Source organism: Dermacentor silvarum, chromosome 7 (genome assembly GCF_013339745.2).
Source record: "Dermacentor silvarum isolate Dsil-2018 chromosome 7, BIME_Dsil_1.4, whole genome shotgun sequence".
In the NCBI taxonomy this organism is placed as follows: domain Eukaryota; kingdom Metazoa; phylum Arthropoda; class Arachnida; order Ixodida; family Ixodidae; genus Dermacentor; species Dermacentor silvarum.
In genome coordinates, this window is record NC_051160.1 from 38843876 (window position 1) to 38858719 (window position 14844).

Below are 14844 nucleotides of genomic sequence, written 5' to 3' on the forward strand. Positions count from 1 at the left end.
GCAATAGCAGCCCACAATAGGCGATTTTTTAACGTACTTAAAAAAAAACTTTACTATGGTTTACAACCTTGTGATGCTTGTTAAATATTGTGAAACTGAGTTTACTAGTTCCAGCTTGTGTGCTGCTTCTTTTGACATTTATGTTATAGAGTTAAGAGAAATGCTTATTTTGCGTGAGCTTGAACGTTTATTACTTCTTTCAGTTGAGGTGCAAAGCCATCTGCTCGGGGAAGACAATGACCCTGAGACGGCTGCGAAGCAGTGTGAAGAGAGATTTAAGGAATGCGCAGAAGGAAAAACAACACGGTATCCCTATTAGTCTGACTGCAAGAATCGGATAAAAAAAAAAGTTGCAGTGGCTTAGCTCGGCTATGCCAGGATATACGTAGCGTTAGCAAACGTTCAGCTGATTATTCTTAGCTTATTCTTAAGATTATTCTTAAGATAAGATTATTCTTATGAGTCAAGCTTCTCCGTTCTTTTGCGCTGTTGAGCAGCATTTGCGCTCTCCTTCTCCATGGCTATACCACACTGGCAAACGCCAGTCAGAAGCGCAGCGGCTCCAGCGCAGTGTCAGACGGCGACTACACAGCGAGCGCGCGCCGGCGCCAGTGCGTCTACCACGGCTACGACGTCACTCCTCTGGAATGCGCAGACCGGCGCCGGTGATCCGCGCGCGGCGGCGGCGGAGTGCGCGAGAGGTGCCGGCTCCGGTGGCTCCGGTGCGCATGCCGTGTGACATCACTGACCCTTGCGCATGCGCAGCACGGCTCTTGATGTGCCACGCGAAACGGGCTTGGCTAGGCCAGTGTAGCTAACGCTACAAAAGGAATGATGTGGCAATGATTTCCTTTTGCGTGGGATAGTAGCTTGCTTTCTTTGTGCAAATAAAGACGCACAAAAAACATGTCTATCAAATTCTTCAATAGACACCCGTCATATAGTAGCCTTGTAGAGCACAAATATTTCAACAGAACTCAACACACAATGATAGTTGGTGTTATTATGATCCTTAGCAGCGAAGCAATGCCGCGACACATCATATCGCATAATTGTTGCCTTGTAATTAGTAGTTCTTGACCTGAGTGCTTAGGGCGCATACTCACAGTGGGGCATTGGCCATGAATCGGGTGGTGAAATTATTCAAGCACTTCCAAGTTGAAACTTCAAAATTATAATGTTTGTGCGAGGAAAAACGCAACGAAGTGTTTTTAGCTACGTCGAATGTGCGCGCGAACTATCCAGGTTGTGGCTTTAAAGATACGGCGAAATGGCCGATGTTAAAGCATAACGCTCTGCTGCAATCTGATTTCGCAAAGCGTCGGCCTAGCTCAAGAATACAGTGGTTAAAATACGTCATCGTATATGCGTCCCTCACTGTCATCACATGTGCAAGCTAGCAACCTGCACAAACAAGAGGGACGAGTACGTGCCGTAGAATATTTGGACGCCAGTCAGTACAAGTGTGGCGGTGGGCTCGCTTGTTAAAAAAAAAGGCATTTATGAGCCGCTCTATGCGTTAAATACGTTATAGGAGAAGCTATAAGGACAGAATGTAAGTAAAGTGCACAAGACTCGGTCATAGAGATGTCAAAACCAGGAAAAGTTATGCGGCAATACCTCTAACAATTTCGAGGCAGTAATAGTGCTTCGCGAGAGATATATAGAGAGAGAAGGAAGGAAGGAAGGGCAGTAACCCTTCGCAAAGGTTCATTGGTGACGTAGGGACATGATGTGGCATTGGTGACACCACATGTCCCTGCGTGCCATGCTGCAGTCCTAGGTTCTATTCCCCGTTGCTACTATTTTTTTTTCTTTTTGTAGTGTTTTTTTAGCCTGTGTCTCTGATGAGGCGAAAACATTTTTGCTACTTAGATTTCAGAGTGCCAAATTACAGCGAGCAATGCGTTCTCACGGCTGCTCGACAGCCACACCTAATGCCCCATCTGGTCATGCACAAAAGTTCGTGTATTGCGCTGTTTCTGCAATGCGTTTATTTCGCAGTTTTTTTTTTTTACGTACCATGTGTAGCGATTGTCAGAACAGCGCAAGAAACATAAACACGTAACCCGACGGTCTGATGCGTGTGACTGGCCGGAAGCATTGATGACGCACTGTTTCCGGTCATCTTGCCTTGTCGGATCTAAAAGGTCAAAAGCATCGCACCACGTCAGGCAAACTACCGAAGACGAAAAAGGGAAGAATAAAAAAGTAAATTATTATCGAACCTAGCTCCCCAGCGTCGCATTCGGATATTTTAACTAAACGTCAAGAAAACGGCTGAATGGCGTTAGTTTCTGTACTTGTAATATCACATATTGACTGCAAACTGGCAAGCGTTCTGCCACATGGTTTTTGTTGATTTTGATATTTCTCAAAACAGTTTCTTGTGCGCATTACACACGTTTTACTCTAACGTTTCGTTTATAGCGTATTGTATACAAACTGCCACTGTGCTCTTTGGTACAAAAGCAAGCTCTCGGCTGTGTTGGGGCTGATTACTATCGATGTCAGCTGCTGTACGTGTATTCTCAAATGCGTTTTCGCAGAACCTGATTTATACAGCATTGGTAACTTCAACTAGACGAAGCAGCATCAGAGTAGAAGTGTGTATAGGCTGCTGACACAGCCGAAAATGCATTTAAAGCACGCAGAGCCACAAGGTCTTATACGACGCCGTAACTCGCGCTACGAATTTTTATATTTTCATTAGTAGTCAGCTTAGCAGTGTGCTTAAAACAATCTCACGAAGAAGCATTCAGGTAGAACCTATTGAGTGGCAATGCAAACGGCCCGACAAAGGTCACTCGCGCCTATTCATCAACGAAAACTGGAGGCGCCTTTAGGAGCGTTCAGTAAAACTATCTGAATGGAGAAAAGCTGCACTTCTCTACATGCTTTCGTTAGTTAACGGTTCCGTTAATTTGTTTAGTGCAGTTTGGACTTCAACAGTTCCCGTGATTTTGAAATGTCGCCCCTTGAACGGAGTTCCACCAATCTTTTAGGGGATCGATATAGTAGTGTAATTGCAGCACTGCTCTACCTGCGATAAGTACATGCTGTTATAGTATCGCGTTGAAGGGCACCAGATGGAATGCGTTTCTTTTTTTTTTCTTGCGGTAAAGAGAAGATAGAGAAACGAGAAGGGAAAGGTAGGGAGGTTAACCAAGGACGTGCCCGGTTCGCTGCCCTACGCTTGGGGAGTCTTGCGGTAAAAGCCCTCATCAACGCTACGGAATCAAGTGTGGCAGTTGTTGCAGAGATGATCAGCACGTCGATCTTCGCGGCCTGCGCCGAAACAGGCACGCGCTTCACCACAACACACAACACGCGAAGGAAACATTTTGCTGTTAAGCGTACCTACGCCCGACATATAATAAAGCAGTACATGAAAAACCAATAAGAAATGTCGGACGTACTTCCACAATAACACTGGCGGATCCGTCTAACGTAACTGTAGAGAAAGTTCGTGGAAGACGTAGGACATATATTTAGCCAAATACAAAAAGTAAACTATACAGTAACGCAATGCAAACAAAATAATTAAATGAAAAGAAGAAAAAAAAACTGTTATGAGGAGTAAAGCGACCACTCTACCATGGTCATCGAGTATCTTCACTCAGATAATTTTGGACTGTAAAGGAAGCATTTCTGAGGCTGAATCAAATAATAGAGTCTCCAAAATACAGAATCACCGGCATTACTATTGGCCATTTCTGTGAAGTGCAGTGTGCAGTAATATCTTTCCTATTTCAGAAAAGTGCTGCAAGGCAACAAGACGTGACATATTATCTCCGCTTCGCCAGTGAGTGAGCATAATGGTCAGGGAATCAGATCATACCTACGTAGATAGATGTTTTACGTAGGTATACGGCAGCGCAGCCTCGTGAAGGATATTTCAAGTTCTTGTGCTTGGCAAAATTCTATGTGCATTGGCACGCGCCGGCAAAGGACAATGTGGGTGAATCGGGTCGTTTGTAGATGCGTTAGCTAGACACTCTACAGCTTCATTCATAAGTAGTTCTTTATCACAAGATGGCCAAGCTAAACGCACGCGTCTCAATTTACAAGTACTAAAGAACGAAATGTCCCTATTACGCGAGATCGACGAAAAGAAGTAAGTTCTCGGTGGCCATAACGGTTGAGATTATCCGTGGGCTAAGACCGCTATATAATCTTGTAGTCGAAGTGAAAATGCTCGATCTAGAATGCGGCCAAACATAATGATTCCTGACTTTCCTTCCCATTGCAAAGCATCTGTCATAAGTACGACCTTTGTTTTAAAAGTCTGTAGATGATGTTGTAAACGACTGTCTTCAATACGATGCGGAAATAATTTTTTTCATTTTTAGCAAAAATGTCTGAATAAATAGACATTGTACAAGAGCTGTCAGGAGTCGAAGTACTTTACAGATGAGGACACCCAAGGGACTGAATATTTTTTGTTTTATTTTACGGTCTATCTAAAGTTTTACGGTCTATGTAATCATGGTGAGTTGACGCCAAAAACACAACGTAGGCAGTGTCATAAAGACAACTTCAGAACGTCGTAACGGTGACGCATAAATTCTAGGAACGTGTATAGGGTCAAAGTGTAAAATCTGCACGTAAGAGAAGAAACTGCGGATTCTAGAAAAATAACAGCATTTGCAACAAAACTTGAAGGCCCTAGCCAAAATTGCAATTCTGCTCTTTCAAAGAGAATTGCGGAGCAGTACTTGTAAGCTGGAGCTCCAGGGAAGAGTACGCAACCAAATGCAGTTCGAACACACCTAAGATATATCATTAACACTATTTCATTTCAACTGTCGCGGTGCCACAAATGATTTTCTGCAGGGGGGGGGGGGAGCATGCGCTTGTCTAGGGAAGGAGGGGGAGGGTGACTGGGCAGGCCACATACTAGCCTAATAATTTCGGGTGTGAAGGGGGGGGGGGTAGGTGCCCGGTGTGCCATCCCCTGGCTATGCTACTGCTGCTCGATCCTATTCGACGATTGCTCAACCTGCGCGAAAAATCAATTGCAGTCACCTTGTCAAGTCGCATCATCCTTGTGTGGGTATGAGTGTAGAGAGGCGTCATAAATTACTCCAAGATATTCGTTAGACTCTACCTGCTACATGTCTTGAAGGTGGTAGGATAATAAAGTGTGCTTTGAAGCCAAAATTTCAAATTTTATGTCACCGAAATTTTCTTCAATTCTTTGCAGCTCAACGCTCCTCAATCAATGCATGCGCTTGTTTGATTCTGTTCACTTCTGTACATTCTCCAAACTATGTCGCTTTTCCTGTCCACATTGGAAGCAAACACTTACTTGCCTCTTGTCTCAGCATTTGTTGCTGCTGCTCCTAATTGCTCTGGCGTAATGTGTCGTCCTTTTTAAGCTAATGTGTCATCACACTATCGTCTTCGTACGATTGTCATCTCTATGACGTCCAGGCTAGAGTTCTGGACTATTGATTTGCTACTTGACGTACTGAAAAGAAACACCGGATGGAGTGCCAATCTAGGTGGCTCTTGACGAATGCGTGGGGTATACTGAAAGTAATCTCGTCATCACGCTGTTGTCGCAGTACTATTGCCATTCCTACGGACTGCTGGCTAGAGTGATAGACATGTGGTTGGTATTGGACATAGTGCTAACAAACACCGCATATAGTAGCAATCTGCTGAACCCAGGCGCTGTCGGAAGTGGTTTCGGTGAAGCTTTCGCTGGTGTTTGTGAAGACTGCCCTTCCTTCATAGCGAAGGTTCGCAAGGAGGGACAACACAACACAGTTAGGCACATCTTCACTGGGAAAATACTCGATCAACGTAAACTTGTGGCACTCGAGTATGTACACTCTACGCACAACGACGAAGGAATGACGACAATGGAATGACCACGACGTCAGAAAGATGACTTTTTGACAACTCTGCAAGGACGTCACTGGAATACGATTGCGGCATGACGGCTATTGCATGACGACAATGTAATCATAACGACGGCATAACGAGGACAGAATAGCTATTGCGATGTGACAAAGAAGGCATGACTACCATATATATGCATTTCTATGTGCATATCCAGTAAAGCGTAAAAAAAAATGACTGCGAGCTTCATCCGTGTCTGCTTTAAATCTATCGGAACCCTCCAGCGAACCTATCACCGCTGTCTGTAGCGGCAGTATTAAATGCGAAGCATTTCTTTGCGAACATTTGCTACTTTGACAGTATTCATTTATCTATCTAGCCGCCTACGTCTTTGTGCTCTCATGGTTGTTTCGTTAACTTGGTATGTACCAAAATTGGCATATGACAAGAGTATAGGACAAACAAATGATATGTCATAACATGAACATCATCAGATGCGTGTTATGTAGGTTATGAAACGGCAGCCTACGTCTTGATGCTCTGATTATCCTTTCGTTAACTTGGTAGGTGCCGAAATTGGCACCGTATGACAGGAGTGTATGATGAATATAAGTGATAGACCACGACATAAATGTCATGACATGCGTGTCATGTAGGTCATGCCAATGACTCAGCGAAAAAGATTAACACTCAAAAACCACTGAAACGGATTCGGACGTGGGTACTAAGTGAAGGAAACACTAAACGATGATGGTAGAAGTCATGAACATGACTGAGCAAAAATGACAATGATTCGGCGAAAAAAGATTAATACTCAAAAGTGACTGCAGACGCAAGACATCCTGTCCGTGTCTCCACAGACGTCGAGTGCTAGGGCATTCTGACTAACTGCAATGCTCCAGCTCCAAAATAAGGATGCAAACACACTGGCACCGGGTCTCTTTGACTGTAAGGATTTGCATAGGCGTCAGTGGCGTCAAGTCCAATAGCTCGCCGACTCTTTCTGGAGCCGTTGGCGGCGTGACTTCTTCACCACGCTGCAGAGTCGCCGCATGTTTCAGTTCGTACGATGCCATCGCAAATGTGATACCTAGTGCTCCTCAAGGCCAAGAACGTCAACTGCATTGACCGGTCTATGGCACGGGTACTGAAAACGTTTATCAATGCCGATAAGAAAGTGCGCAAGGTGGAAGTGAGGACGGCGAGCGGTGGTGTGGTGAACACATTCTGCTGGGCAATGACCGAGGCTGTCCTTCTATTAGCGCACGAGGACTGTACTGTTCCTTAGCCTGCAAAGTGGTATTTTGTGATACTAGGCGGGGAGTGCGTTGGAGCCATGGGCGAAACCGCCGAAATTTCGGGTTCCATTACTAGTTTCGGTTTCGCTCTTGTAGCCAAGCAACCTTTTACGCTAAGAATTCCGCGTTCGCTGCTTTCCCGTCTTTTTTTTTCGTTGTTGCATAATTTTTGCAGCACTGCGTTTTTACGATGGTTGAGGTGCATTAAATCCCAAGGTTTTTATAGTGTTGTCGCTGTCTGTCATCTGGCCGAGTTGTGGCTGCTGCACCAACTCGCGCCATGGATTCGGAACAATAAATGCGCAAGACAAAAAAGTTAGCGCGTGTTAAAATGGAACGAACATACAGTCGAAAAACGTTTTAACAAGAGTACATCGATGGTGCTGCGTACCTGTAACAAAGCATTGCGCGCGAGTAACATGCAAATGTGCTAATAACCGAAGTGAAACATGAAAATGAGCCACCAGGCATCATAATGAATGTAAGCAAAGCATCTTAGGAGTCTGCAATAAAGAACGTTTTAGCTTTGTTAGTATTAGATTGTGATTATTAGCTGGCGCAGTTTTATTTTTGAATAAATTGCGATAATATATCGTAAGAACGAAGTGCGAGTGTTTCAAGAAATTATTGCGCAAAAAATCGGTTTGATCTTTTAACTGATAATCTATGGAAGGAAGATACGACGGGTAACGGAGCTTCTGGAAATGGGAAAGAAGTCCTAAATACCGTAAATTTTATAGCAGATTGCGGTGGTCCCCGACAATTTTGATTATTTTACCAGAAGGGTAATTTTGGAGCTTTTTGCTTAATCGGTGTGAAGGGGGAAACAATACACACGCCACACTTTCGTATTACTGCTTCATCTTCCAAATGAACAAGCTATGTGACATTTGCATGCGCGGCAGACCTAATATTGCGCTCCGTGAAAAACTAGTTTTGCGCTGAGAGAATAGAAAACAAAATGTATCTCTTTACTCCTCCACAACAGACATGAGAACGTGTTCAGACAATTCCCAAAGCAAATAAGGTACAGTAAATGTTTATCGACGACAGCCTAAATATTTAGAAGAAAATCAGTAACAACTTTCTAGTCTTATAGGGAGAAATAGTCATCCCCAGCCAACAGCCTTGTTGCGGACTAAGAGCAAGCGACATTCGCCATGTGCAACTGTGATATTGATAGTACGAAAAGGCCTACCATCATAATGGATTTTTGACGAGAAACAGTTTGCGCTTCTAGGAATCAGTATACTTCGAGAGTTTGTGAGTAATTCACGTGACAAGTGATTCACTCATTGTGCATACCATAGTCGCTAGACTAAACAGAACCACCTCAACTGAACTGGCTACCCCCCGCAAGTTAACAAGGCAGTCGGAAGCCCCTGTGAAAATCTAAGAATATTGTTAATGATACGTCGTCAACTGTTGGCAGATGTCAACATTAAAAAAGGGAAGATCACTGAAACAGGATCACTTTCCTTTGAAGGAAGTTCGACCTTTTAATTTATAATAATGAGAGCAGGCACTTGGATGAGTTGGTGAAAAAAAATCGGCGGAACATTTTACTTAGGCGGAGGTAGAATAGAAACGTACCGGCGCTGAACGTACAACAAAATATTTACGGAAGTCGTAGCATATTGCATATCTACAAATATCACCGAACAAAGGTAACCAGCAAGCTTAATACAAACGTAAATACAACTGTTACATCCGAAACACCACTTCCACGTTCAGGTACTATGAAGACGTTTCCATTTGTACAGAAAGGATGTTTTGTTTTCCTTTACTGTGATTTACGGATCGCTCATGCAGGCATCTTTTGTCTTCTGCATATGGTATGCTTGAATGATCAAACGAACTATATTTTCTTTGCATTCTGCTGACGATGCGAATTACTATAGTTGATGCCTAAATGATACTCAGGTTGGCTTTCGTATCATTTAGAGCTCCCAAAGCGCTAGTCAACCCATTTTTGGTCGACGGCAACGCATAACTTTTATTGCCACGTAGAACTACATTTTCTTTGCTTAAAGCTATCCCTTCTGATAATGTCACTATTGACTCACAATTCCCTAACAAGGTACGTTTTACCAGGGCATTAAACGCAATAGGCCCCTTTATTCATTTTTGTACAGATTGTAAACTCGTCAGCATACCTTTTTCTAAGTTGAACATGGAGCTTTGTAAAAGCGTAGAACGTAAACACGCACAATATTTACACGCTTTGTCGAACGCCTCTCAAGCAAGCAGAACGTCCACTTTCTTAAATTAATTCAGTGTATGTGAATAACCTAAGTGCATTATAGATTGTCCCCCAAAAACCGCAGCATTCCCTCAATGATGTCCAAAAGAGAACCTCCAATGTTCAAGGAGTCCAAGGAGAACATTCTAAGGAGAACATTCACTACTGAAACGATATTTTAAAATGCCGATGCACCATGACCACCTTTTGACGCCTAATGAATTCACTGGGCCATTATTATTAAGTCGACTGCATGTGAAGAACACCTTCTCCAGCCTGTCAAATGTTGTTTGCGCATCAGCAACATTGATTGATTGGCTTTCCAGCGTACGTCATGCAACATGCGTATTCTATGCTTATAAGGAATTTATCCGTACATCAGAATTTGACTGACTGAAACAAAATACAAAAAAATAGCAGCAGTAGCCAGACGCAAGCAATGCCTTAGCTCTTGTGTTCTTAGTTTCTGTGCCCCTAAATAACCCCTACAATGACACATTTTCAGCGTATTATACAAACATTTTTCCTGGACAGATGTACTTGTTAAAACGTTTCTTTCTCCCTGAAAGCGTAAAAACATACATGAACACCTAATCAAATCCGAGCCACGGCAGCCGCATTTCGATAGGGCCGAAATGCGAAAATGCCGGTGCACTTAGGTTTAGCTGCACGTTGCAGAACCTCAGGTGGTCCATATTATTCTGGGGTACCCTACTACGGCATGTCTCGTAATCAGATCGGGGTTACGGCACATGAAACCCCACAATTTATTGTAACAACTATAATCTGTACTTTTCGGCGCTTCCGAGCGATACAATGAGTCACATGGGGCTTTGTTTGGAAATTGCACCTTAGCCTCCCACAACAACCACCAGACGAATAGGGTCCAACAATTTTGACAGCGTTGCAAAACATTATCTGTACTTCAAAAAAGACGTCATTTCTGTCATGCTTTCCCAGACATATCAGAATAAGAGAAAGTTCGTTTCCTGGTGACTCGGAGGCAGAGAACGGGTCGAGCGATGAAAGGGGCACAAACGCGTACCTCTCCAACATAAAAGAATTTATTAGTGTTGCTACTATACCTGTCAACATGTGCGCGGTGTATCTCAAGGGAAGACAAGAGGGAAGAATCAAAGCACTCAAGAAGACGTACAAGAAAGGTGCCGCAACAGGATACCTCGAGGCCGCTCAATACTCGAGCAAGGCGGCGCCCGCGGTCAGCGTCGCAGACCGATCAGGAAAATACCTTAGTGCAGCAACATTCATACTGAGCGACGCCGATTCTGCAGAAGAGGCAGCTGATTGCGCTCGCCATAACAACCTGCCAAGGACAAGTTACACTTTTTATTGACTAGGAAGCAGCACTGCAGAAATTTTCAGAAAGGCCATATCTCCAATGTAGCACTGAATATACTACTCAAGCTGCACAACCCACCAGACATAGATATCATATGGACTCCTGGACACGATTCCTTGGCGGGTAACATAGCGGCTGATGCAGCAGCCCGAGTTCATATCAACCGGGTATCCCCGAGAGGATATCGTACTTTAACGGCCATCCCAAAACAATACAGAGACATTCTAGAACACTACAGATTAGAAAGATGGAAATACCCACCGGCTCACCACGGGCTTAGTAGGGAGGAAGCAGTGCAACGGTGGCATGGAGGTGGCAGCGAATAGATCCCCATCTGAACAGCAGTGGGAGAACCTGCTGACCAGCACTTACCGGAAAGACTAGCGAAGACTCGTGGACCAAGCAAGGCGGAAATCAGTGGCCCATGGCATTCTGGACTAAGGAAGCCACCATCTGAAATCGACATACGCTAGATCGCCGGCATTTTTCAAAAATTCTGTGCCATTACACTCTGTGAAGGTGGGTGAGCAGTGTAGCTGTGTAGGTTGTGACTGACTGTTGCTCCGATGCAAGTTCCAAGTTTGCGAGATCGGGGCCACATGGACGGTTGGTATTTCTTTACGCCTCGCGGTCCTGGCGGGCAGCACGCTTGCGCTTGCGTCCCGCGGCCCGCTCATTAAGATGGTCTCGTTCCGGCGCCGTCGTGCCCATTCCCGTTTCTGTTCACACCGTACTTCTTGGTAGGCACGCTGTTCTTCTTCAGACCGTACAACACGTGGCCTACCAATTTCACAGTCAGAGCAGAAATGAAGAAAGGAGCCTACGTATAGCGTGACGTCAGGAGACAGAGGACAATCAGATTGGTCGGCACTAGTTTGCATACGCGGGATGGCGTACACCTGTATGGTGCGAACGTATATACATGGCCGACGCGGGTCAAAGTGTAGTATTTGTTCTTAGCAGCTTAATATCTGATACGGGTTTTATTTGGACCCAAGATATTAAACTTATTTTTGCAAGTTGGCGGAGTGCTTGAAGCCTGCTTCACCTCCAGCGCTGGTCAGTCTGCTGGTATTCTATTATCTTCGGTATTGACCAACCTTCTTGGTCTACGGACATTGATCCGCCGGAGACTAGCCATATACAGCTTCGTTGTAATAACGTTCTTTTTTTTCATAATCATTCTCACGAGCGGTATGAAGCAAGACTTCAGCTTGCTTATTCGACAACCGCTCAAGATATTCGCCCCATTTTTATCGGTGGCCACGGTCATTCACATATTGCTAACAGCAATGCTCGGACACATTTCGACTATGCTGTATTTTATTAGATCAGAATTATGCGATCAGAAGGTACGCCAAGCCCAGCGTTTTGTTGTGTGACTAATGCTTAGAGTATACGTTTATGCCAAGGTGTTAGGCTTTGCGTCAATAAACCTTTTGATACTTTTCACAATGAACCATTGTATTAGGATTGGTGGTTCCTTACACATCCGAAAAGCAGCAAGTGTGTCACAAATAGGCTGAATACAGCTACGGTTAAAATACGTCAAAGCGTCATAGGACCATTACGTAAGGGAGATACATCAAATCAAAGATACTATCTATGCTGAAACCCTCTTTCGAAACCGCCACAATTTCAGTTTGATTTACAAGTTTCCGTTTCCCTATTTGTAGCCAAGCAACATTGTACGCTCAGAATTCCGCGTTCGCTTCTCTCCCCTCTTCTTTCTCTCTCTTTTGTTTCTCTGTCTGTCCCAATGTTGTTGCATCATTATGGGAGTAGCACGTGTCTACAATGGTTGATGTACATTAAATCCTAAAGCTTTAAAGTGTTGTCGCTGCCTGCCAGTTGCCCGAGGAGTGACCGCTACCTCAACGTGTGCCATGGAATCGGAACAATAAATGTTCGCGATCAAAAAAGGTAATGCGTGTTAAAATAGAGCGAATACACAGTAGGAAAAAGTTTTAAAAAGAGTTCGTCGATAACACTGCAAAGGTATAAGAAAGCGATGCACGCAACAAACATGTAAACGTGCGAAGAAAATAAAGTGAAATATAAAAATGAACCATGATGACTCTCAGGCATCATAACAAATGAAACCGAATCATCTTAGGCGTGTGCAATAAAAAACGTTTTAGCGTTGTTAGTAATTGAACGCAGTTTTATTTTTAAACTAATTGCGATTGTATATCCTAAGAAACTAGTGCGAGCTACTCAAGAAATTGGTGCGCAAAAATCACTTTGCACTTTTAACTGATAATCCATGAACAGGAAGATACGGTGTGTAATAGAGCTTTTCGAAATTGGAAAGATGTCCTAAATACCTTCAATTTTATATCAGATTGCGATAATCAGCGACAATTATGAATATTTTGCCCAAAGGTAATTTTCGAGCTTTTCCTTCAATGCAGCATCCAAATTTAGAAGAAGCATTTTGTTTAATCGGTGCCGAGGCGAAAACAAGACATACGCAACACTTTTGCATTACCGCGTCACCTTGCAATTGAATAAGCTGGCCGACAATTTCATACGCGGCCGACAAAACATTCTGCTCACAAAAATATGGTTTGCTTTGATTGAAAAGAACACCAAACGTATCTATCGGCTACTCCACAAAAGACATGAGAACATGTTGCGACAAACACCAGCGTAAATGGTTTACACAGACAATTTTTTTAGAAGAAAGTCAACAATAACTTTCGAGTTTATATGGCGAAATATACAGACACAGCTAACAGCCTTGTTGCAGACATGCAGCAACCGACTTTCGCCATGTACCAATGTCAGATAGTTGATAGTACGAAAAGGAATTCCATCGCAATGGGTTTCTTGTGAATAAACAGTTTCAGCTTGTAGTAAGGAGTATAATTCGAGAGTGTCTGATCGATTCACATGGCAAGTGTTGCACTCATTCCGTAGACAATAGTCGCTAGAGTGAAGTGAGTCACCTCAAGGTATCCCGCTACCCACCGGAAGTTTGCAAGACTGAGTCGAGACCCTGCAAACGAATAAGAATATTGTTAGTGATGCGTTGCAACCACCGGCAGATGTCAGTTTTCAAAAAACAAAGGAAAGGACATCACTGTAACAGGATCACTTCCGTTTGGAGGAACTTCGAGATTTTATATTAATATTTATGGGAGCTGGCACTTCGACGAGTTGGTGAAAAAGATGGCGCAACCTTCTACGTGGGCGGAGATGGTATAGACAAATACCTGCGCTGAACATACCTCCAAAATTTTATGTAAGACGTAGCATAATGTATATCTCCAAATATTACAGAAAAAAAGATAACCAGCAAGCTTAACGCGAACAAAACACCGAACCGTTACATCTGAAACACCACTTCCATGTGCAGGTATATTATCAACACGTTTCCATTTGTGCAGAAACTATATTTTTCTTTCACCGTCATTCTGGGATGCCTTATGCATGCATCTTTTGTCTTCGTGGTATAATATGCTTCAATGATGAAACGAGCCATTTTTTACTTGCGTTTTGCGATGATGATAACATTGCTATGGTTCATGTCTAAACATGCGAGAAGCATATTTAGGCAGCCTTTCGAATCATTTAGAGCCCCCAGAGTGCCAATCAACCTGTTTTTTTTTGTGTTAATGGCCAGGCATAACTTTTATTGCCAGATAGAACTACAGTTTCTTGATCGAAAGGTATCACTTCTGATATTGCCACCAATGACCCATAGTTCCGTAGGCAGGTTCCCTAGGCATAATTATCTAGGACCGCTTTATACCTTTTATACGTATTGCAATCTGAGCAGCATTGCGTTTTCTGCATTGAAAATGGAACTTTGTAAAAGCGTAGAACGTGTACACGTACAAATTAAGTTTACACGTTACACGAAATGTTCGGCGTGCTTTTCGAACGCCTATCAAGAGAGCAGAAGGTCGAAGTTGGTAATGAAATTCAGTACCTGTCGATGACCTACGTGCATTATAAGATTGCAAAAAAAACCCAATAAAGCAAAAAAAAAAAACGCGTAACATTCTTTCGACGATGTCCAAAGGTTAGGTTCTATCTATATTCGCTACTCATATGATAAATATTTAAAATGCCGATGAACCATGGCG

At 43.4% G+C, this 14844-nt stretch overlaps 1 non-coding gene across 1 annotated transcript; it reads left to right on the plus strand.

Annotated features, from left to right (window-relative positions):
- The first annotated feature begins 11668 nt into the window (after nt 1–11668).
- LOC119459861 (U2 spliceosomal RNA) lies at nt 11669–11855 on the plus strand. The gene has a single exon (XR_005193844.1). It is a non-coding gene; the product is annotated as a U2 spliceosomal RNA (small nuclear RNA).
- Nucleotides 11856–14844: the final 2989 nt, after the last annotated feature.